Source organism: Halichoerus grypus, chromosome 11 (assembly GCF_964656455.1).
Source record: "Halichoerus grypus chromosome 11, mHalGry1.hap1.1, whole genome shotgun sequence".
NCBI lineage: Eukaryota > Metazoa > Chordata > Mammalia > Carnivora > Phocidae > Halichoerus > Halichoerus grypus.
The window spans coordinates 14978781-15004177 of record NC_135722.1 but is presented as its reverse complement, the minus strand read 5'-3'; the positions used below and the strand labels follow the sequence as shown (position 1 = coordinate 15004177).

Sequence of the window (25397 nt, the reverse complement as noted above, 5' to 3'; positions counted from 1 at the left end):
CAAATTGGTAACTAGTTAAGTCTAGCAATCAAGCAGTCTTGTAAGACAAAATGAATTTACTGAGATTATTATTTTATCATGTATGCCCCAATAAGAGTAAAAAAGCTCATTCTTTGGTCAAATGCCCATTTAATTCTATTAATCGAACATTTAAAAAGTGCAAGAAAAAAAGTTAACCAAAAAAATCTAAATGAGGGGCACCCTGGCTGGCTTAGCCAGTAGAGCATGTGACTATTGATCTCAGGGTTGTGAGTTCAAGCCCCATGTTGGGCGTAGAGCTTACTTAAGTAAACAAACAATCAAAATTTAAAAAAAGTCTAAATGAATCTAGAGGGGACAGATATTTGTTTAAAAAAAATGGCACATCAGGGGTGCCTAGGTGGCTCGGTCGGTTAAGTGGCTGCCTTCGGCTCAGGTCATGATCCTGGGGTCCTGGGATCGAGCCCCAGGTCCGGCTCCCTGCTCAGCAGAGAGCCTGCTTCTCCCTCTCCCTCTGCCTGCCACTCTGCCTACTTGTGCTCTCTATCTCTCTGTCAAATAAATAAAATCTTTGAAAAAAAATAAAAATTAAAACTAAAAATTTAAAAAATTTAAAAAATGGTGCATTTGGCTGGCTCAGTCAGAAGAGCATGCAACTCTTGATCTCGGGGTTGTGAGTTCAAGCCCCACGGTGGGTGTAGAGATTACTTAAATAAATAAAATTAAAAAAAAAAAAAAAGACGCTTACATATTTTCCCAAATGGGAACTTCCTAGGTACATAACAAAGCCAGGATAAAACTGAAGAGCTGAGCTACCTGGCCTTTAAAAGGGCAAGAAAAGAGTTTCAAAGAAAGTCATACATATAAATGTTAACCTAAAATTCCTTTAGAAAATAATCAATACGGAAAAATCTCAGTGTTACCCAGCTCTCTATCTAATTCTGGTAAATACGACTCTAGAAAGTATCACTACATAAACTAGTAAAAAAATTAAACCCTTGAATGAACCATTCCTTTATAAACTTTGTTATCATTTTTAGTTAGGTTTATAGTCAACATTCCTTTACCAACTTTATGCTATTCATTTAGATAACACCTTTTTTTCTGATTATAAAAGTAATGTATGTCAACTGCAGAAAATCTGGAAGGTAGACAAAATATGAAGGAAGTATTAAAAAACAATTTTACCACCAATTATTAACTATGATAAGCACTGAAGTGTATATCCACTTGAATCCTTCCAGAGTTTTTTCTTTTCTTTTTAAGATTTATTTATTTACTTGGGGGGCAGGGAGAGAGGGAAAGAGAAACTTTAGTAGACTCTGTGCTCTGCACAGAGCCCCGTGCACAGCTGGATCTTATGACCCTGAGATCAAGATCTGAGCCCAAACCAAGAGTCCAAGGCTTAACCAACTGTGCCACCCAGGTGCCCCTAGAGTTTTTTCAATGAACATGCAATGTATAAACTATATGAAAGAGACAGGGATAATCCTCTTATAATCTTTTTCTCATATAGCCACATTTTCCCATGTTTGAGAACATGATGTTTAAAGGCTACATAGCACTCCATTTTATAAATATACCAAAATTAAACAATCTTAACATTGGACATTTAGATTGTTTCCAATTTTTCAGTATTATATATAATATAGAAGGGATCCTGCTCATCTCTCCATCCCCAGTCTCAGTCTGACATAAAATACACCTTCAATAAATATTTGTTTAATGAATAGGTACCTTAATGGTGTCTACTATGAATTGGGTGCTGTGTGGAGTACTTTTTAAACATGTTGATTCACTTTGTACTAACAACAACTACATCAAAGAAAGATATTCTCTCCACTTTACACCCTAGGCTCATAGAATTTATGTAGCTTGCCTGAAACGCAAAACTGGAATCATATTATGATTCAGTCAATGCCTCTTTTTTTACAACCTGTTCCCTCCCATCGAAATGTATGGAATATCCCAGTGAAAGGTGTATACCTGAAGACTGAAGTTTATTAGAGCAAGTGGAATTTTCATTAAGTCTTCTCTCCAAAGCCCCCAGAACCCTGAGAACAATAGCAGTGTGTTTTAGAGAACGAATCAAATCTTAATAGAGATTCTGCAGCAATGGTGGGAGATAAAATAGTACAGCAGTTTATAAAGTAGTACAGTATACAGTAATAGTATTTATAATATTATTAAATAGTACAACAGTTTATAAAGTATAAAGCATTACCCAAGTTGAAGATGTACATATTCTACTTCATTCTTAGGTATACACCCTAGGAATTGATGCCAACTTCTTTCCAGATCTTACACTAGATATTCACAGCAATGTTGTTCATAAAGGCCAGAAGCTGAAAACACTTGACTAGTTCATCAGAAAATGAATGGGGGTGCCTGGGTGGCTCAGTTGGTTAAGCGACTGCCTTCGGCTCAGGTCATGATCCTGGAGTCCCGGGATCGAGTCCCGCATCGGGCTCCCTGCTCAGCAGGGAGTCTGCTTCTCCCTCTGACCCTCCCCCCTCTCATGTGCTCTCTCTCTCCTCTCATCCTCTCTCTCAAATAAATAAATAAAATCTTTAAAAAAAAAAAAAAAGAAAATGAATGAATAGTGGTATATTCATTGAGTGAAATATTATATGGCAATTTAAATGAATGAACTATGCAGTGTTTCTCAAACTCTTTAGTGAACGATCCATCTTTTTAAATATTTCAAGCAATGGGCTGCCTGGGTGGCGTCTGCCTTCGGCTCAGGTCATGATCCCAGGCTTCTGGGATCGAGCCCCGCGTCCGGCTCCCTGCTCTGCGGGGGGGCCTGCTTCTCCCTCTCCCTCTGCCTGCCGCTCCCCCTGCTGTGCTCTCTCTGTCAAATAAATAAATAAAAATCTTTTAAAAAAAATTTTCAAGTAACTATACACTAATATGTTTGTAAAATACAATAAAAATTATTAGATCTGTGGATTTTCGGAGTTCCCCAAGTGAAAGGAAAATAGTACAGCCACCATGTAAATGAATTTGGTGGTTCCTTAAAAAGTTAAACATAGAGGGCGCCTGGGTGGCTCAGATGGTTAAGCATCTGCCGTTGGCTCAGGTCATGATCTCAGGGTCCTGGGATCGAGCCCCACATCGGGCTCCCTGCTTGGCGGGGAGCCTGCTTCTCCCTCTCCCTCTACTGTTCTCCCTGCTTGTGCTCTCTCGCTCTATCAAATAAATAAATAAAATCTTTAAAAAAAAAAAAAAAGTTAAACACAGAATTATCATATGGCTCTGCAATTCTACTTCTGGGTATATACCCAAAGAATTGAAAACAGGTATTCCAACAAGTACATGTACATGCATATTCATAGCGCCACTATTCACTTGAGGCAATAAATACCCCAAATTGTCATCAATGGACGAATAAACAAGTTCTGATACGTAATTACAATGGCCTTCAACCATAAAAGGGAATGAAGTACTGATACAGGCTACCACACAGATGAACTTCATAAACATGATACTAAGTGAAAGAAGCCAAACACAAAAGGTCCCATATTGTAGGATTCCATTTATATGAAATGTCCAGAATAGATCAATCCTTAGAGACAGAATGCAGACTGGGGGTTGCCAGGAGTTGGAGAGTGTGGGAAATAGGAACTAACAGCTTAATGGGTAAGGAGTTTTACTGTGGTGTGATGGAAATGTTCTGAAAACTAGACAAAGGTGCTGCTGGCACAACATGTGACTATACGAAAGGCACACCGAATTGTTCACTTTAAAAGAGTTAATTTTATGTTACGTGAATTTCATCTCAATAGAAATTTTTTCTTTTTTTTTTTAAAGTTCTCAGGTGATTCTAATGTGCAGCCTGGGTTGAAAACCTCCAAAGTTACTTTCTTGTCACAAGTTGGAGCTTCAAAGGCAGTATCTCCTGAGTTTTTTTGGTTTTTTTAAGACACTCAATGAAAGCTTTCAAAACATTTCCCAACCAAGAGAATGTGAACTGTCAGTATTTGACTGTCAGTATTCTTTAAGTTCACTGCAATACTTTTTTTTTCTTGTTGGTTGCTTTTAGAAACATGAAGAAAAAGGTTATCCAACCTAATTGCCTCATATAAAATTTAGATGCCATTATGTTATACTTTCTGAAATGGCTTCTACTACTTTATTGTCTGAGTTTTTAAAAATTGGTGTTTATGGCTTTGCTTCTTTCTAGTCAAAGGAAAGGCTTGCTTCATACCAAAACTTCCCCAGCCACTGAAATAATGAATACAGTGTTTGTTTACAAATGTGGCACTGGGGACTCTTGCTCTGTGTTTGTCTTCCTCTAGGATTGATACACTAAGAAAAAAAAAAAAGACTTATCCACTAATATTCTACCATAATTGTTTTAATTTCAATATTAACTTTAGAATTTAGTTTTTTTACATATACAAGAAAATATACACAATATGTTATGAAGCATTACAATAAAATTGATCCGATGACCTAACACCCAGTCCAAAAATTAGAACGCTACCATTAACATTACTGCATCTGTGCATTTTTTTCCTACCCCATCCTTCTTCCCACAGAAGCACTTTCCTGAAGTTTGTTTAGTTTTATGCCACAGTCACAGTCACACATCCCTAAACAACAAAATTAACTGTGCTTATTTGTGAGCTTTAGAAAAGTATTATCTGTGTGTTGTCTTCCATAACTTCCTTTTTTCATTCAATATTTCATTTGTAAAATTCATCCATGTGTGTACTGTAGTTCAAAGCTACTCAAAATGTGGTCCAAAGACTTGTGCTCGTTCACAAATGTATCGGAGACAAGTACAGAAATGGAGCTAAGAGTTTAGAAACTGCCACAGCACCTATTCTAACTTCTTTTATTATAGTAGTTTGAGGAATTGAAAAAAGTTCAGCAACTTTTTAAAAAAGTTCAAAATGCAACACAGAAAGTAAGGGGGTGTAAAGTCAGGCTGGAAAGTAGTTCAGATCAAACCTTGGAAGGTCTTGTGGGCAATGTTAAGGAATTTGGACTTTACCCCAAGTGTAAAATGAAACTTTGAAGGACTGTCAACAGGAAACATTACATATGCCATCAAACTTGCATTTTTGGAAAACTGTATGTTGTACCTGTAAAAAAGCAATGTAAAGAATGGTTTAGAAGGCAGTAACAATAGAAGGAAATCAGTGAGAATATAGTGGTCTAAAACAAAGATGATGGTGGCCTGGACCTAAGGATCGTAGCAATGCAGATAAAGGAAAACGGATGGATTTTAGAGATATAAGGAGTGTTAAAGAATGTTCTTACAGAGTGAATGTAGAAGGGGTATAAGAGAGGGAGGAAGATGAAGTTTTGGACAAGCTGTTTGAGATACACACAAGTGTAGACAAGTACAGCATTTGGAGATTTAAGCCTGGAGCTCAAGAGAGAGAGATCTGGCCTGGAGATAAAAATTTAGAAGTTACCAGTAGATAAATGTAATTAAAACCAAGGGGAGGGACGATAGCACCGAGGAAGAGTACACAGTAAGAAGAGGGTCCAGGACAGAGTTCAGATGACACCCAGCATTTATAGGACAGGTAGATGTGCCTGCCCCTCAATCCACCATCATGCACACTGCCTGGCACATATAAAATGATCAATAAATGTCTGCTGGGAAAGGGGAAAAAAACACAATAATCCAAAAAACACTAACAGTTTTATCAAACTTGAGAAAATTTTATCACCTTCTATTTCTATCTGGAAATCTAAATTAAAAAAAAAAATTCTGTATCTTCAAAACCACCACTTAAGAGGAGACCTTGTGTAAATTACTTAGGCAAATGTATTGCCTCAGCATGCTTGTGTGTAAAGTGGGGATATCAGTAGGGGATAAGCCTACCTCATAGGGTTATTGTGGGTATTAAAGGAGTTAGTCCATCTAAAACTCTTAAGACTAGGTACTTGGCATCCAGCAAGGACTCAATAAATGTTAGCAATTTATATATTATCAGTAGTTGGCATTCCTAATTTGAAAATAATTATTTCCAAAATACAATTGACTTTATTTTGTAATTCTACAGGATTAAAAGAGCAAACACAAATACCCCAAACTGAATTTAGTCAACATTTTACTCATAACAGTTGTTTGAAAATGATAATACAAGTCATAAATTGAATGTCTGAAAGAAAATAAAATAGGGGCACCTGGGGCGCCTGGGTGGCTCAGTCGTTAAGCGTCTGCCTTCGGCTCAGGTCATGATCCCAGGGTCCTGGGATCGAGTCCCACATCGGGCTCCCTGCTCGGCGGGAGGCCTGCTTCTCCCTCTCCCATTCCCCCTGCTTGTGTTCCTGCTCTCGCTATCTCTCTCTGTCAGATAAATGAATAAAATCTTTGGAAAAAAAAAAAAAAAAAAATAGGGGCACCTGGGTGGCTCAGTCGGTTAAGCACCTGGCTTGAGCTTGGGTCATGATCTCAGGGTCCTGGGATTGAGTCCCGAGTCAGGCTCCCTGTTCAGCGGGGAGTCTGCTTCTCCCTCTACCCTTCCCCCCTGCTCATGATCTCTCTCTCTCTCTCTCTCTCTCTCAAATAATTATAAATAAAATCTTAAAAAAAGAAAAAAGAAGGGTGCCTGGGTGGCTCAGTTGGTTAAGCGACTGCCTTCGGGTCAGGTCATGATCACAGGGTCCTAAGATCGAGCCCCGCAATGGGCTCCCTGCTCGGCAGGAAGCCTACTTCTCCCTCTCCCATTCCCCCTGCTTGTGTTCCCTCTCTTGCTCTCTGTCAAATAAATAAATAAAATCTTAAAAAAAAAAAGAAATAAATAAGATATATTACACATAATGTATAGGCCTTTTTTTTTAAGCTAAGTGTGGAGCCCAACACGGGGCTCAAACTCATGACCGTGAGGCCAAGACCTGAGCCAAGATAGAGTTGTACACTTAACTGACTGAGCCACCCAGGCGCCCCCACATAATGTATAGACCTTTTTAAACTTTATTATAGTCACTTTACCTTCTTTACTTTTATGTACACATTGACCAAATAAAGAACTCAAACTACAGCTTTTGCTTTTTTTTTTTTTTTTGGTCTAATTAACATTTGGGGGCATGACCATGCATCTCTTGCTCCTTCGAATATAAAATGGAATTAGTACATTTACATCCCACTTTGTTTTAAGAGTCTACAAAAGAGGTTCTTTTTTGTGCCATAGGCTCCTGGTAAAGTATTAGACACCTTCTTTGGAATATTTCTCTCTCTCTTTTTATTTAAGAGAGAGAGAGAGAGCACGAGTGAGCGCATGCATGAGTGGGAAGAGGGGCAGAGGGAGAGTGGGAGACAATCTTAAGCAGGTTCCCCGCTGAGTGTAGAGCCCCATGAGAAGCTCAGTCTCACAATCCTGAGATCATGACCTGAGCTGAAATCAAGGGTCAGTCGCTTAACAAATGAGCCACCCAGTCACCCCCAGAATATTTCTTAATGCTTAAAATACGTAAGATTATGCCAGATTATTTTAAAATATAATTAAATATCAAAATATTTATTTTAAAATGTGAATATATTAATTTCTCCATTAATACATTAAATAAAATCTAGCAGGTTTAATAATTACTATAATTCTGAAGTTCTAATGAACAAAAATATTTTGATATATTGTATCACATCATGTGATTATGAAAATTATTTCTATTGGTGACAAATACACAGGTCCTTCTAACATTGTTGTGATTTATGGCCTACATTCTTTTTTTTTTTTAAAGATTTTATTTATTTGACAGAGAGAGACACGGCGAGAGAGGGAACACAAGCAGGGGGGATGGGAGAGGGAGAAGCAGGCTTCAGTTAATACCAATCATATATTTCAATAGTACTTTATATTTTACAAGTATTTTTACAATAATTTTCTTATTTGAGAATCTAGTGAGGAGGACATTTAATCACTTCTATGTATTTCACAATGTAAATGCAAGCACAGTTTTATTACCTCATTGGGTTTTCTTTCATTTCTGTATTCTCTTTTTTTTTTTAAGGTTTTTTAATTTATTTGAGAGAGAGAGACATAGCGAGAGAGGGAACACAAGCAGGGGGAGTGGGTGAGGGAGAAGCAGGCTTCCCACTGAGCAGGGAGCCTGATGCAGGGCTTGATCCCAGGACCGTGGGATCACAACCTGAGCCGAAGGCAGATGCTTAACAACTGAGCCACCCAGGCGCCCCTAGTTTCTGTATTATTCTTAGTTATGCAGCTCTTTCTTACTAAACTGTAAGATTCCCTTGAGCAAGAGCTTTTTTTGTCTCATTAATCTCTATTCTCACAGTGCTCAAAAAACCACAAAAAACAAAGCAAACAAAGGGATAAAGCAAATACAATTATCCTCTTTTTACATATAGGGAAATAGAGGTTTGGTGTCTTTTTTTTTCTTATAATTTTTTTTATTTTGTTATGTTAATCACCATACATTTCATCATTAGTTTTTGATGTAGTGTTCCATGATTCATTGTTTGCGTATAACACCCAGTGCTCCATGCAGAACATGCCCTCTTTAATACCCATCACCAGGCTAACCCATCCTCCCACCCCCTCCCCTCTAGAATCCCCTGTACCTCTGAAGCAAATAATACATTATATGTTAAAAAAAAAGAAGAAGAAGATAGCAGGAAGGGAAGAATGAAGGGGGGGGAAATCGGAGGGGGAGATGAACCATGAGAGACTATGGACTCTGAGGTTTGGTGTCTTACCCAAGGTCACCTAAGTAGGAGAGACTGGTCTAAGGAGAGATTTCTTGAATCCTAGTTTGGTGAAATTCTTACAATTTATCTACATATGGTTTCTAGATTATCTATAGTGAAAACTATTCAAACTTTATAAACAATAAGATTTATGGGCACCTGGGTGGCTCAGTCATTAAGCATCTGCCTTCTGCTCAGGTCATGATCCCAGGGTCCTGGGATGGAGTCCCACATCGGGCTCCCTGCTCAGCGGGGAGTCTGCTTCTCCCTCTCCCACTCCCACTCCCCCTGCTTGTGTTCCTGTTCTCGTTCTCTCTCTGTCAAATAAATAAATAAAATCTTAAAAAAAAAAAAGATTTATTTTGGTGATTACTTAATTCGGTTAGAATATAAAGAAAAAAAAAAGAAAGAAAATACAGAGTAGGGGTGCCTGGGTGGCTCAGTTGGTTAAGCGTCTGCCTTTGGCTCAGGTCATGATTTCAGGGTCCTGGGATCCAGCACCTCATCAGGCTCCCTGCTCAGCGGGGAGCCTGCTTCTCCCTCTCCCTCTGCTTGTACTCTCTCTGTCAAATAAATAAATACAATCTTAAAAAAAAAAGAAAAAGAAAATATAAAGAGTAAATGAGCATAATATGAAAAACAAGTTTACTTGCCTCCAAAAGGACTTACATAATGTAGATACTTAAATTTAAAATTTAAGGGGGAATCATCCCTAATCAGCAGCTGCCTAATAATCAAGTCTAACTACCCAACTGGGCGTTAAAACACTGTTAACCTGCCTTTGGATAAGAGGGGAATGACTTCAGTTTTAATTGTAATTGTAATTTGGAATTATTCATGCAGTGGAACCCCCTCCCTCCGCCCCCGCCCCAAAGCCCCCATTCTATTGAGATGGCTCTACCAACTGATAAAGAAAATCTTTCCTTGAGATTAATAAAAAACAAAAGTATGGTAGACTATAATTCTAGAACATTTGGAGAAGGGGTCATTAAAGTCAGCACTTATTTGAAAGCTGAACTTTGCGTCTATCTCCAAATGCTAACTAGCCATTATCACAAAGGAAAGTAAAGGCCTTGGGAACATTCAGAATATATACAGGAAGTAATGAAGAGGAACCTCAGAATCTATATAAAATGGAATACATATAGAATACAATGTAACAATTTCATGAAAAGTCACATAAGTTAAAGGTCGAATGTTTTCTTTAGAGGAATGTAGTACTGCTTTCAATATACATAGCAAACTGAAACCAAACTAAATTCGCAAGGGCCAAAGAATGGGAACCACCCAAATGTCCATCCATTGATGAACAGATAAAAAAAATATGGTTAAGTCCATACCAATGAAATATTATTCAATAATAAAAAGAAATGAAGTACTATAAAGAACTCCTAAGGGGCGCCTGGGTGGCTCAGTTGGTTAAGTGCCTGACTCTTGATTTTGGCTCAGGTCATGATCTCAGGGTCGTGGGACTGAGCCTGCTCTAAAAAACCCCAACTCCTAAAACTCAAAAACAACAACCCAATTAAAAAATGGGCAAAGGACTTTAGACTAGACACTTCGCCAAAGAAAATCTACAAATGGCCAATAAGAAGATGCTCAACATTACTAATCATTATGGAAATGCGTATCAAAACTGTTAAGATACTACCTCACACCTATTAGGATGGCTACTATCAAGACAAAACAAAACAAGTGTTGACAAGGATGTGGGGAAATTGAGACCCTTGTACACTGTTGTTAAGAATGTAAAAGGGGGGGCACCTGGATGGCTCAGTTGGTCAAGCGACTGCCTTCAGCTCAGGTCATGATTCCAGAGCTCCAGGATGAGCCCCACATCGGTCTCCCTGCTCAACAGGGAGTCTGCTTCTCCCTCTCCCTCTGTTCCTCCCCCTGCTTGTGCTATCTCTCACTCACTCATTCTCTCGTATAAATAAATAAAATCTTAAAAAAAAAAAAATGTAAAATGGTACAGCTGCTGTGGAAAACAGTATGGCAGTTTCTCAAAAAATTAAAAATAGAATTACCATATGACCCAGCAATTCCATTTCTGGGTATATGCCCAAAAGAATTGAAAGCAGGGTCTCAGAGACATATTTGTATACCCATGTTCATTTCATAGCAACATTATTCACAATAGCTAAAATGTGGAATACACATAAAATGGAATATTATTTAGCCTTAAAAAGAAATTCTGACATATGCTAGAACCTGGATGAACCCTGAGGCCATTAGGCTAACGTGAAATAAGCCAGCCACAAAGAGAAAAATATTGTTATGATTCCACTTAAATGAGGTAGTCAAAATCAGAGACATAAAGGAGAATGGTTGTTGTCAGTGAATGGATGGATTGGGGAATGGGGTATAAAGCTTCAGTTTTCCAAAATGAAAAAAATTATGAATATGGATGGCGGTGATGGTTCCACAACATAATGAACGTATTTAGTACCAGTGACCTGCATGCTTAAAAATGACACACACAAAAGAAATGAAGTACTAATAAATGCTATAACATGGATGAACCTTGAAAACATTATACTAAAAGAAACCAGTCACAAAGAACCACATATCATATGATTCCATTTATAGGAAATATCCAGAATGGGCAAGTCTCTACAGACAGAAAGTAGATCAGTGTTTGCCTAGGACTGAAGTGTTTGGGGGAAATTAAAAGGGTGAAGGCTAAGGAGTGTAGTATGGGATTTCTTTCTGGAGTAATGAAAATGTTTTAAAATTGACTGTGGTGATGATTACACAATCTAGAAAAGCCACTGAATTGTACACTTTAAATGGTGAGTGGTAGATAAATTATATTTCATTAAATATAAACTGCTTTTTAGGGGGGCCTGGGTGGCTCAGTTGGTTAGGCAGCTGCCTTGGGCTCAGGTCATGATCCCAAGGTCCTGGGATCAAGCCCCACTTCAGGCTCCCTGCTCAGCAGGGAGCCTGCTTCTCCCTCCCCCCACCCCCCGATTGTGCTCGCTCGCTCTCTCAAATAAATAAAATCTTTAAAAAAACCCAACTGCTTAAAAAAAGAAAAAAAAAACAAAGTTTACGAACAAAAGTCCTTAGGCGATAAGAAAAATAAGAATGATTTGTTCAAGCTACTGATCATTTTACATGTGCATGGGTTGGCTGCACAGGTTAGAGTCCTTTCTAATAACAAGGTCTAATAATAAGGAATTACTCTATTCCAATTTTACCTTAAGCATTCACATTCACTGAATTTCCCTATGGGCAAACGATGTACCTAGGCTCACAGGAGTACAAGTAAGAAGTCTAAACAAATAATCATAATACAAAATACATTATGTGTGGAAAGTGCTTTAAGCAAGGGACAAATCAGGGTTATGGGAATTCAAAATAGGATTAACCACCAGTGAGTGAGGGATGGTCAGTGAAAATCTCACAGAAAGGATGGCATCTGAACTCAGTGCTGAATGTTAGGTGGGATTTTAAAAAAACAGACAAACAAACCGAAGTAGAAAAGGAAATATTCTAGGCTGAGAAAAGAAGAAAGGCCAAGTCTTGCAGTTAGGAAAGTACAGAGCATGTTCAGAGAACAGTGAATGGCTCCATTTATTATAGTCTAAGATGAGAGGTAGACTAGGGTCAGATCATGTAGAATCTTGAATATTAAGCTAAATAGCAGAAGATGCTGATGACGGAAGCAGGGAAATGACACGATCCTATCTACTTCAGAAAGAAAAATCTATGTAGAACGGATTGAAAGGGAGAGAAAAATAGAATTTTGATAGGCAATTATTGCAGTACTCTAGGACAAAGGTAAATAGGAGCCATAGGGGTCTTAGGAATGGAAGGGATGGGCGGGGGGGACTGAAGGGAGTTAAAGAACTAGAATTAGTAAGCCTCAGCAAGTATGGATGTGGGAGTAGGAAGAGCCTAGTAGGAGACTCCAGTCTAGGTGACTAGGAGGACAGTAATGCTAATGACATAAAAATATCAGAAGTCGTTCTGGATTATTTTTTGGGGAGTAGAGAAGAGGTGAAGAATATGATGAGTTTGGTTTTAGACTTGAGAAATAGGATCTTCAAGTGGTTAGAAATGTGGCACCAGGATTAAACAGGGGATTCTGGATTTTATAAACACAGACATGGGAAATCAAGTTGTCATTACATAGCAAGGTTTGATGCTTCAAGAGTGAATAAAGTTGCCAACAAAGAGAAGCATTAATAAAATTAATTTGAACTATATATGATGCTTACTATGGTTCATTCAATCTAGTCCATACTACAAATGTTCATACTTTCAAATTATTCAGACCTCTCAAGAGGCTTCACCCTGGCCTGAAACAGAGGAAAAGGCAAGGAAGCCAGCTAAAATAAATCTGTTCTACAGAAATATTATAATCTTATACCACTGCTGTATCTAAAACATCTTCCAAAGAGCTCAAAATACCATACAGTCCACACTATTGCTGAAAAAGGTTTAGATGTAATTGTTTATTTTTAGACCAGAGGTTAAGAAATGTTTCCAAGGTCACAAATAAAGGTAGAACTTAGAATAAATTTCAAACTGATTTTTCAGTTTAGTATTCAATTAAATAACAAAGTACCTATTAAATATGCATTATGTATTATTATAACATATAGACCCAAGCAATCTATGCATTTTCTCATTCATCAACCAGCTAAAAGTAAGGCACCAAGAGACTAAGTCATAAGAAATGTTAGAGCTGGGCCTACAATCTGTATCTCCTTTCTCTCAGTCCACTAATTCTGCTGCACCACTCATAGGTCCAAGTGTAGTGTCCTTTTATTTGAAGTTCCTATAACTTGACAGTCTATAAGAATAATTATACAGCTACTAAACAGACTGTTTGGCTTTCTACTTGGGAAGAAGCTGTGGCAGTGAACTATTTTATGGCTAATTCCCAAGCTCTTGACCTACAAAAGCTCTTCACTATCACAATACAAGAGACCTGGATCTGATTACCATTCCTGGACTCTCACTTCTAGCTAAGGAAATGCTACTGCAAAAGCACAGAATAAGCGTGAGGTAAGTTTGAGGAAAATTTCTGCCCATTCAAAAAGCAACCCCTTTGACCAATAAAGTATGATAACAGATTCACTCAAAAAAAAATTATTATAATACAGGGATAAAACAACACACATACAGGCCCAGAAAGCTTTACTCAAACCTTGTATCGGAAGGACAAATGGACTAAAGAAGCATAACAATTATGTAACTGTCACAGAAAATTTTAAATTTTTATTACTTGGCCAAGCCAGACAAAAGCTCATCTCTAAGTAACCAGTAACAAAATGACAAGCCCTTCCCTCTAATTTAAAAAACCTCACTGCCTCCAGGTAACTCCCATCAACAAGGACAAGTATTAACCTCTTGCTGGAGTATTCTACATTATCAGGAAGCCAGAAATCTGAACTGCTTCTCTAGCAGGTTATCTTGGCAAACTTGGGTGTGCTTGCTGTCCTAGTCCTGGGATGGTGGCCTCTCACAAATTCCTTCTGAAGGGGAAGAGTAAAGAGGGGTGTCTGAGCTGTCTCTTACACATCCTGCTATTCATATCAGCAGGACAGAAGATTAACTAGACTCTCCCTAGTAACGATCACTGTTAATGTCTCCAAAAGGGGGACCCACACCAACACAGGCCTCTGGGGAGATGGAAAGCTAAACCCGGCTGTGAATTAGGTCAACTTCCACAGTTACTGCTCAACTGTACCACGGTAGCTGAAAATCTAATGCTTACTCATCCCTAAACTACCCAGGTCTCCAAATCCCAGGCGAAGGACCCAAGGCCCAGGACACGAGATCCAGCTCCACCCATCCAGCTCAGTGGGGTTATATATACTCGGGTAAAAGCAATCCTCTCCTCACCCCAAGTAGGAACCAGGCTGGGGCAAAGCCGGGTCGTGGACACCGCTCAACCACTGCATATCCAAACAAGCACCCTAGGGCTGCTGTCACCACCCAGAAGTAGAGCAGATGCCCCAGGCTTTAGCTCACTGCAGCCGGCATTGTTTACGCTCTTTCGCAGCCTAAGCCTCTGATAGGCCAGGAAAGTCTCCTGCACAGTCCACCAGGACTTCCGGCATGGGCACAGGATGCTTGACCCTCGCCCGCAGTTTGACACTTACGCTCCCTGAGCAGGGAGAGGTCTGGGGGCCCTACGGTCCGAGCAGAATCAGCAGGAATACCCGGCGGGCCGCGGCGGCATTGGTGCGAAGGGCCGCTGGGAAACGCCTCCTCCGGGGGCGGGGCCCAGAGCTCGCTGTCAGAGTGCCCGCCCCACCTCGGCCCCCTCCCGGCACACACTGAAGACTTAAAGGGCCCGCACCTTCGCCCAGAGGTCTGAGGACTCAGGGTGCTGCTTCCAGTCCACAGGGTTTCCAAGGCAGGAGGCAAATGAAGGACCAACTAGGAAGGCTCCACCCCGGCTGGGTGGGCCTCTTCTTTGGTAGCAACACAGGCAATGTTCCAGAAACAAAGGAGATGACCAGTTCCTACTACCACCATCCTAATCCCTCCTCCAGGGATGAAAAAAAAAATTGCTGCAGGCAATAGCCCAAGCATCAGGGTAAAGAGATAGCCCTCATTATGTAAGCTGCTTATTCCATAAATTTGAGCAGTTACTGTTCTTCAAATGGTAACTGAAAGGCCCAGAAAGGAATTCTGGCAGCCTGCATTGCTTTACCTCACCCTTTTCACAGCCTTCCTTCTCTACAACAAGAGAAATCCCAGACAATGATAGAAGATGGGTAGGAAGGTAATAGGAAGTGAAATGGAAAACACTCTCATTCTCGTGAGCAAAATGTGCCAAGAACTGGCACAAGAATTCAAAAACTGACCAAGAATTCACATGTCTATGTAGATAAAGAAATCCTGAATGCAAATACAGTTGTGATGTGCAGCCATCCAATTTAATATGAAGAGTTCTTGAGAAAACTGTAGTAGAAACATTACTATCTCAGGGAGTTAAGTAATGGTCTCTGAGCTCTCCATAGGTTGTCAATGAGTTTTAATTTTCTTTTCATAGGAGGAATTTTTCCTCAATCTCAGTTTACAAGGTTTGACTGCATTTTGTGTCTCATACCATCAGGAAAGAGATTTACGTGTTTACCAAGCCTATATTCTTCCACCTAATCTAGATGAATAAACACATCTTATTAAAGCCTTAAACTACCACCAGACAAGTATGGGAATCAATTTAGTGAAGCAAAAGACCATTTATAAGTGCCCTAACACCCTCCATCTCAAACATGGGTTCAAGTGGAAATAAAGATTCCAAAGGACAGGCATGAAGACTGCTCTGTTGACTAGGCAACAGACCAAGGTTACAAAGTCTCATAAGATCTTAGAGAATTCTAGGATCAGGCTGCCAGGGAGAAATGGATTCAGATTAGAAATAGTGTGATTTTGAACTGCCAAGAAAATCTCATTTTAAAGTGCATTTAACTATGAATGATACTTCTGAATTAGGTAATTAAGACCTTTCATTTTATCCCCATGAAGCATATCACACTATTCTGAGGATAATGCAGATCAGCCTCCACATTAGATTGTGAGCACCTCAAGGGCAATGGCTAGAATGTATCCTAATCATCCTTTTCTCCCAGTATGATACAAAATGAGTACTTAATAATAAATATTTATCACAAAAATTAGGATCAACACTTTCTTTGACATAGGAGTCTAGATAACTGTCAATAAGCATAGCACAGTGAATATATTTGTGCATGCACACACACAAATGGATAATACCCAGTGCTGTGCTTGTTAGTGAATTAAAAATTTAGAGGAAAAAAAAAATCCACTGATTGTACAGCTAGGTCTCAGACATCAGAGCTCAAGACTGTTATTATAGGGATTTGTATCTTTTGTCCCAAATGCACAGGTAAATATTGCTGAATAGTTCTTAAATATTTTACCCAATAACAGTCTAAACATAGCCCATCTTATTTTGGCTATTGCTTTTTTCTTTACTATACCATAAAGAGACTAAACTGGACATGTAAAACCTTCATAATTCAACAAATTACCAATTAGTAGTCTTCTACTTAACATGGCAATGTGGAAACTGTTTAGGAAATAATTTAGTAAATATTATATATAGAAGAGGAGAGATTCCCTAAGCTGAGAGTTTTTTTTTTTAAGATTTTATTTTATTTATTTGACAGAGAGAGACACAGCGAGAGAGGGAACACAAGCAGGGGGGAGTGAGAGAGGGAGAAGCAGGCTTCCCGCCGAGCAGGGAGCCCAATGTGGGGCTCGATCCCAGGACCCTGGGATCATGACCCGAGCCGAAGGCAGACGCCTAACGACTGAGCCACCCAGGTGCCCCTATGCTGAGAGCTTTTGAGTAAGGTTTATTAAGGTATAACTTACATATAGTAAAATTCACTCTTTTTAGTACATAGTTCTATGATTTTGGCAGACACAGAGAATCCATCACCATAATTAAGAACATCTCCATCAGCCCAAAATTTTCCCTGGTGTTCCTTTGTAGTCAACAACCCCCACTCCTCCCCCCAACCACTGATCAGCATGTTGTTCCTACAATTTTGTGTTTTGCACAATGTCATATTAAAAAAAAAAATCATACAGTGTGTAGTCTTTTTTCACTTATAATACAATTGAAATCATCCATGTTGTTGCACAGATCAGTAATTTGTTCCTCTTTATTGCTGAGTAATATTTCATTGTATCATCTAACACATTTTTGTTCTTCCATGTTACCAGTTATAGGACATGTGGGTTGTTTCTAGCTTTTAACAATTATGAAAAAAACTGCTATAGATTTTTGTATGAACATAAGTTTTCAATTCTGTTAGGCAAATACCCAGGAGTGGGAATGCTGGGTGGTATGGTTAAGTATATGTTTAATTTTATAAGTAACTGCCAAACTGTTTTCCAAAGTGGCTATATGAACCATTTTGCATTCCTCCTCCACCAGCAATGTCTGAGAGTTCAAGTGTAACTGGCTTATTACTTGGTACTAATTTCTAGTATGGCTCTGTATTTTTACACCTATGAATTAAAGCCACTTCTTTCCGCAATTTAGTGTTAATGGTTTGTAACGTACTCTTCCATTTACAAACCAGTCATTGATCATTTGGTATGAATCTTAAATGCTACTTTATAACACTTTCAAGAAGAAATATCGATGAAAATTACTCTTTCTAATCCCATCCAAGAGTAGTCAAATCTGGTCATTTTATCTGGATCAACAAGCTACAAGGCTAAACAAAAAGTACTCCTGGTAAACTGAACAAACCAAAGCATATATTATATATCTGTCAGCGGAACTGGTTTTCCAACATTCAGGTGAGTTTATCCATAGTATCAACAATCTCTCTATATAACAAATCATATTAAACATCTTTATCAAATGTATAATTCTCTTGATTAGGAAGCAAGAAGTTTCAAGAAAATATTTTAAAACTTATCATAAATACTTTGTCCACTATTACAAAAAAATGCTTTAAAAAGGGGGTCTGAAATTTTTATACACTGTTGGTGAGCATGAAGAAACTGGTACATCCATTTTGGAAAATATTTGTATTAACAACCCATTCCCAAGAGAATTGAGCATTATGTCCACACAAAAACTGGTACGTAAATGTTAATAGCAGCATTAGTCATAAGAGCCCCAAAGGGGAAACAACTCAGAAATCCACCAATTGATAAAAGGGTAAACAAAATGTGATATATCCATACAATGGAATATCACTCAGCCATAAAAAGGATTGAAATAGGGGCGCCTGGGTGGCTCAGTCGTTAGGCGTCTGCCTTCGGCTCAGGTCATGATTCCAGGTCCTGGGATCGAGCCCCGCATTGGGCTCCCTGCTCTGCGGGAAGCCTGCTTCTCCCTCTCCCACTCCCCCTGCTTGTGTTCCCTCTCTCGCTGTGTCTCTCTCTCTGTCAAATAAATAAATAAAAAAATCTTTAAAAAAAAAAAAAGGATTGAAATAGCCATATATGCTACAACATGGGTTAACCTCGAACACATCATGCTGAGTCAAAGAAGCCAGGCACAAAAGGCCATATGGTGGATGAGTCTGACCGTATGAAATGCGCAGGTCAGGCAAATCCACAGGGACAGAAAGTAGAATAGTGGTTGCCACGGGCTGGGGTGGGCAGAAAGAGAAAAGGGGAATGAGGAATGACTGCTAATGGGTATGAAGTCTCTTTCTGGGGTGATGAAAATGTTCTGGAATTAGACAGTGGTGATGGTTGCACAACTATGTGAATATGCTAAAAAGCCACTGAATTGTATGTACCCGTTAAAAGGATAAATTTTATGGTATGTAAATTATATTTCAATTAAAATATCCATTGACAGGAGAATGGATAAACAAGCTGTCTTATATTCACAGAAAAGATACTATAGAGCAGTGAAAACAAATGGAGACAACTATTAGCAAAAACACAGATGAATTTCGCAAACCATGCTGAGAGAAAAATAGCTAGTACTAAAGAATATACAATATGATTACATAAACCCAAACAATATACTGTTTAGGAATATATATGTTTATGGTTAAATTCAAAAGAAAAGTACAAGGGGCACCTGGGTGGCTCAGTCGGTCAAGTACCTGACTCTTGGTCTCAGGTCATGATCTCAAGGTCGTGAGATTGAGCCCTGTGTTGGGCTCTGTGCTGGGCATGGAGCCTGCTTAAGATTCTCTCTCCCCCTCTCCCTCTGCCCCTCCCCCACCTCTAAAAAATAAAAATGAAAAAAAGTATGAGGATATTAAATTTATAACATAATTTAATATATTTAAAATATATTAAGTATTCCATGAGTTTAAAAATAAAAGAGAAAAAAGCTCTGCCTCTCGCTAGTAGGATTTTATAATTTAAAAAGTTACACACTACAGTGTTCAGGCAGAAGTGTAGGAAGGCACTTTTCTTTTTTTTCCCCAATCCGAGAGGAGCACCAGGCTGGAAAGAAGAAAATTTTTATCTCCAAATCCCTGTTCTACCATTAACTAGTTGTGAAACCTTAGGGAAGTCATTGAATATTTGGTGGCTTTAGTGTTGTCATGAATAAAACAAGGAATTTGTATCAACAGCTCTCCCACCTCTGAAATTTTACGAGACCATGCTCCACAACCACTATTTATACATGATAAACAGCACGCTTGCAATTCCAAGTTCTCCAGTACTACAACATCTGCAGCTAATGTTAAATGTTTGGAAAATTCTTCTACTTCAGTGGCAAAATCTCATAACCTCATTGTCTTCAGCCCTTGGTTAAATTACTACAAAGGAATGGTATCAGCTGTAGTGATAATCTGAAACCAGTTTGCATGCACGTAGGTTCTACCATCACTTTCCTTTTCCAGGCACTCTCTTTTAATTTTTTTTAAGGAGGAAGGGTGGGTTTTTTTTAAGAGAGGAGAGAGCTTTTCCAGGTACTCTCACTCTGGTAGAATAGATTATCTCCCCAGGACAAAAAGGAATTCACACAAACCGCTCAAAAAACACAATCATTTGTCTCTTATGCCTGGCAAAGAAAGTAATGTGGTAAAGGTAAACACTGATTCAGTAAGTCCGAAATATGAACTGTATTTACTTCTCCATATGCAAAGAATGGGGAAGGAGAGTTTCTGAGTCATCTAGTCACATCTAAGCACAATCTGTGGCACCAAGAAGTCAATGTCACATTCAGAGCAGGCATTCCCATGGTTCTACTCAGGGCACCACACCCAGCTGAACATTCTACTATCAACTATCACTTAAAGGGGATTTAAAAGTGATACATTAAAAGTCTAGGACAGACAGCTTCACTGGAGAATTCTACCAAACATTTAAAGAAGAATTAACACCAATTCTCCTGAAACTCTTCCAAAAAATTGAAGAAACACTTCCAAACTCATTCTATTAGGCCAGAATTACCCTGATATGAAAGCCAAAGCCACTGTAAGAAAACTACAGACCAATATCGCTGATAAATACTGATGCAAAAATCTTCAAAATACTACCAAACTGAATCCAACAGCACATTAAAAAGATTATACACCATGTCCAAGTGGAATTTATTCCTGGAATGCAAGAATGGTTTAACATACCCAAATCAACCAATATAGTATACCATAACTCATTACAAAAGAACAAAAACCACATCCTCATCTCAACTGATACAATAAAAAGCATTTGCCAAGATTTAACATCCTCAATGATAAAAACACTCAAACTAGGAATATCAGAAAACTACCTCAACATAATAAAGGCCATTATGAGAAGCCCATAGCTAACATCATACTCAATGGTGAATGACTGAAAGCTTTTCCTCTAAGATCAGGAACAAGGCAAGGATGGCTGTTCTAGACATTCCTATTCAAGATTGTATTGAAAGTTTTAGCCAGGGTGCCTGGGTGGCTCAGTTGGTTGAGTGTCTGCCTTGGGCTCAGGTCATGATCCCAGGGTCCTGGGATCGAGTGCCGACACAACAGGGTAAAAAACCCACAGGGGTGCCTGGGTGGCTCAGTCAATTAAGCAACCAACTGTTGATCTCAGGGTCATGAGTTCAAGACCAGCATTGGGCTCCACGCCCAGTGTAGTGACTACCTTTAAAAAAAAAAAAAAGGCAACCTACAGAATGGAAAAAAATACCTGCAAATCATGTATCTGATAAGGGGTTAATATCCAGAAGATATAAAAAACTTGTACAACAACCCAAATAATCCACTGAAAAAAATGGGCAAAAGACCTGAATAGACAGTTCTCCAAGTCTGATATACAAATGCTCAACACATCACTAATCATCAGAAAACTACAAATTGAGGGGTGCCTGAGTGGCTCAGTCAGGTAAGCATCCAACTCTTGATTTTGGCTCAGGTCATGATCTCAGGATTGTGAGCTCAAACCCCACTTGCAGCTCTGCACTGGGCATGGAGCCTGCTTGGGATTTCTCTCTCTTCCTCTCCCTTTGCCCCTCCCCCCTCCTCCGCTCCTGCATGCTCTCTCTCCAAAAAAAAATAATAATAATAATAATAATAATAAAATAAAAAGAGGGTTGCCTGGATGGCTAAGTCGGGTAAGCGACCAACTCTTGATTTCTGCTCAAGTCATGATCTCAGAATCATGAGATCAAGCCTCACACCCAGTGTGGAGCCTGCTTAAGATTCTCTCTTCCTGGGGCGCCTGGGTGGCTCAGTTGGTTAGGTGACTGCCTTCGGCTCAGGTCATGATCCTGGAGTCCCGGGATTGAGTCCCACATCGGGCTCCCTGCTCAGCGGGGAGACTGCTTCTCCCTCTGACCCTCCTCCCTCTCATGCTCTCTGTCTCTCATTGTCTCTCTCGCAAATAAATAAAAATCTTAAAAAAAAAAAAAAAAAGATTCTCTCTTCCTCTCCCTCTGCCCTTCCCCCCCCACCCCCCCCCCCGCTAGCAAGCCTGCATGCTCTCTTTAAAAAAAAAAAGAAAGAAAGAAAAAGAAAAACACAAATCAAAACTACAATGAGATTATCAACTCATACCCATTAAGATGATTACTATATAAAAAAACTAAAATAAATATTGGCAAGAATGTAGAGAAATAGGAACCCTTGCACACCATTGGTAGGACTGTAAAATGGTTCAACTGCTATGGAAAACGATACTCTGGTCAAAAAATTAAAAATGGGGCGCCTGGGTGACTCAGTTGGTTAAGCATCTGCCTTCGGCTCAGGTCATGATCCCAGGGTCCTGGGATGGAGCTCCATATCGGGCTCCCTGCTCAGCAGGGTACCTGCTTCTCCCACTCCCTCTGCTGCTCCCCATTCTTGTGCTCTCTTGCTCTGTGAAATAAATAAAATCTTTAAAAAAAAAAATTAAAAATAGAATACCACATTACTATGTGATCCAGCAATCCCACTTTTGAGTATGTCTATGCATATGTACATACATACATACACATATCCAAAAAAATTAAAAGTTGGGTCTCAAAAAGATTTATACACCCATATTCAAAGCAGCAATATTCACAATACCCAAGAAGTAGAAGCAACACAAATGTCTACTGAAGAATGAATGGATAAACAAAATGTAGTATATACATACAATGGAATACAAACATTAAAAAGGAAGGAAATCCTGTTACTTGCTACAATATGGATGAACTCTGAGAACATTACACTAAATGAAATAAACCAGTCACAAAAAGACAAATACTGTATGATTCCACTTATATGAGGTATCTAAACTAGTAAAATTCACAGAAAAAAGTAGAATGATGGTTATCAGGGGCTGGGAGAAGGGGGAAAGAGAATGTACAGACTCAGATTTTCAAGATGAAAAAAAGTTCTGGAGATGTTTCACAACAACGTGAATGTACTTAATTTAAAATGTACTTAATTAGGGACACCTGGATGGCTCAGTCGTTAAGCGTCTGCCTTCAGCTCAGGTCATGATCCCAAGGTCCTAGGATCGAGCCCCCGCAATGGCTCCCTGCTCAGCGGAGAGCCTGCTTCTCCCTCTCCCACTGCCCCTGCTTGTGTTCCCTCTCTCGTTGTGTCTCTCTCTCTGTCAAATAAATAAATAAACAAAATCTTAAAAAAAAAATAGTAAGTTTTGTGTGTTGTGTATTTTTACAACTTTTGAAAAAGTGAGACATTCATCCATTCAATAAACTGCTCTGTAACTATTTAAAAAAAGATGATGAAGACTAAAGTAAATATTTAAATATTAATGTGGAAGAAATACTAAGTTTTAAAAAGAAAATTGGAAGACAGTATATGAAATCTAATTAACTTTTGTGTTTAGTAAAACCATATGGGGGACGTACACATTGGTAGTAGGCTGATAACTACCCCCAAAGACACTAGATTTTAATCCCTAGAGCCTGTAAATATCACTTTATTTGGAAAAAGGGTCTTTGTAGATGTGATTAAATAAAGGATCTTGAAATGGGGAGATTATCCTGGATTATGTTAACGGGCCCTAAATGCAATCACATATATCCTTCTAACAGGGAAAGAGAGGGAAATTTAACACACACAGAGGACACATAAAGGCAGAAAAGAGCAAAATTAGAAGAGGCTGAAGTGATCTGACACAAACTAAGGAATGCCAACAGCCACCAGAAGAGGCAAGGAAGGGATTCTTCCTGAGAGTGTCTGGGAGGAACATGGCCCTGCCTTGGTTTTAGCCCCCATAAGACTGACCTAAATTGTTGGACTTCTGGCTTCCAGAACCGTGAGAGAGCAAATTTCTGTTGTTTAAAGCCACCAAATTTGTGGTAATTTGTTACAGAAGCCATAGAAAACGAATACAACTTTGTATACATTTGAAATCACATACAAATTTTCTGGAAGGATCCAAAGAAAACTGTTAACAATGGCTACTTCTAAGAAGTATGTCTAAGGGGCTGACTAAAGAACTTTTACTTTTTCACTTTAATACCTAGCCATTCTTTTTTTTTTTTTTAAGATTTTATTTATTTATTTAAGGGGGGGGTGGGTCAGAGCAGAGCGGTAGGGAGAGGGACTGAGTATGGGGCTCGATCCCACAGCCCTGGATCATGACCTGAGCCAAAACCAAGAATTGGACGCTTAACCAACTGAGCCACCCAGTAACCCTCTTGGCTTTCCTTTCTTAAAAAAAAAAAAAAAAAAAAAAAAAAACAAGCTTCATTCAATGTTTTTAAAAGCTCTAAAACTTTAAAATTCCAGCTTGGAATCTTGAAGCTAGTTCTGTCTATACTCATTCCATAAGCTAAGCCTCACTTCTCCCCCTTAACATTTTTTGGGCACCATATCTCCTTTGAAAGAAGAAACTGAATCTTATTTATTACCCCAGCATCTAGCAGAGTGCTTCGAACTCTAACATAACTTCTAAAATAGCACCATTTCATCAAACCATAGAAGTCTTAAATATATAATAAATGTGGTTCCTTGAGTTATTTATAAATAAAATTTTGTATGTTGAATGTGTATTTCAAACATGTTAGAAAAATAGGATATATTTAATGGAATTCTGAAATAAGCCCCTTTTCAAAGTGAGAAATCACTCAGCAACAGATTTTGAAATTTTAAAAGTTTTGCCACTGTTTTCTTAGTTATCCATTTTTTATTATAAAATCCATTGAAAGAGGGTAATTTTAATTTTAGAATCTTTGACTTTGGCAAAGCCATGGCAGTAGAACAGTTGTTTGCAATAAGTCTGATTGTAGAGAGCTCCAGTCAAGATTAAATTCAATCTAAACCTGTCATCGTGGGCTCTGGAGATAGATCTGAGTTCTAAAACTTGCTTTGTCACACTCTAGCTGAGCCTCAGTTTCATCATCTGTCCTAACAGTACGATCATCATGTGGTTCTTTATTTAATACACACTTCTGGAGCATTCCCTATGTGCCAGGCACTATTCTAAGCACTTCACATGTACGGACTCATTTAAATTCTTATAACTCTGAAGTTGATATTATCACCTCCATTTCACAGACAAGGAAACTGAGGCATGGAGATTAAGCAACTTGCCTAGAGTAATTCAACGAAATGTTGCAAAATTCAAATGAGATTTTGCCTTATTCATGTTAAGAATCCCAACATCCATGTTATCCCCCTGCCCCACAAGTACATTTGCTTGTTGGATCACGTGAGGTTACTCGGTTAGGCACTCAGCTACGTGCTAAGTATAGGTTGTACAATATAGTAGCCCAGGGGTCAGGGGCCAGCTACTATGAGGCACCTAATCCAGACTCAGGGGTCAGGGAAGGTCTCCCCGAGAAACTGATACCGGCATACCTCACTTTATTGCACTTTCCAGATATTGTGGTTTTTAC

The 25397-nt window shown here is 38.9% G+C and overlaps 1 protein-coding gene across 3 annotated transcripts in view; it reads right to left on the bottom strand.

Moving 5' to 3' along the window:
• CKAP5 (cytoskeleton associated protein 5) overlaps positions 1 to 25397 on the bottom strand; it is a 102855-nt gene that overhangs the window by 66134 nt on the left and 11324 nt on the right. Inside the window, exon 1 of one of the 3 annotated variants that reach the window (XM_036104948.2) lies at positions 14770 to 14877. The exons of 1 other annotated variant lie outside the window; for it this stretch is intronic. The gene's annotated coding sequence lies outside the window, so the exon portion shown is untranslated. Of the gene's footprint in view, positions 1 to 14509; positions 14745 to 14769; positions 14878 to 25397 lie in introns of those variants that run through there. One more of the 3 variants, XM_078058077.1, reaches the window with a different exon arrangement.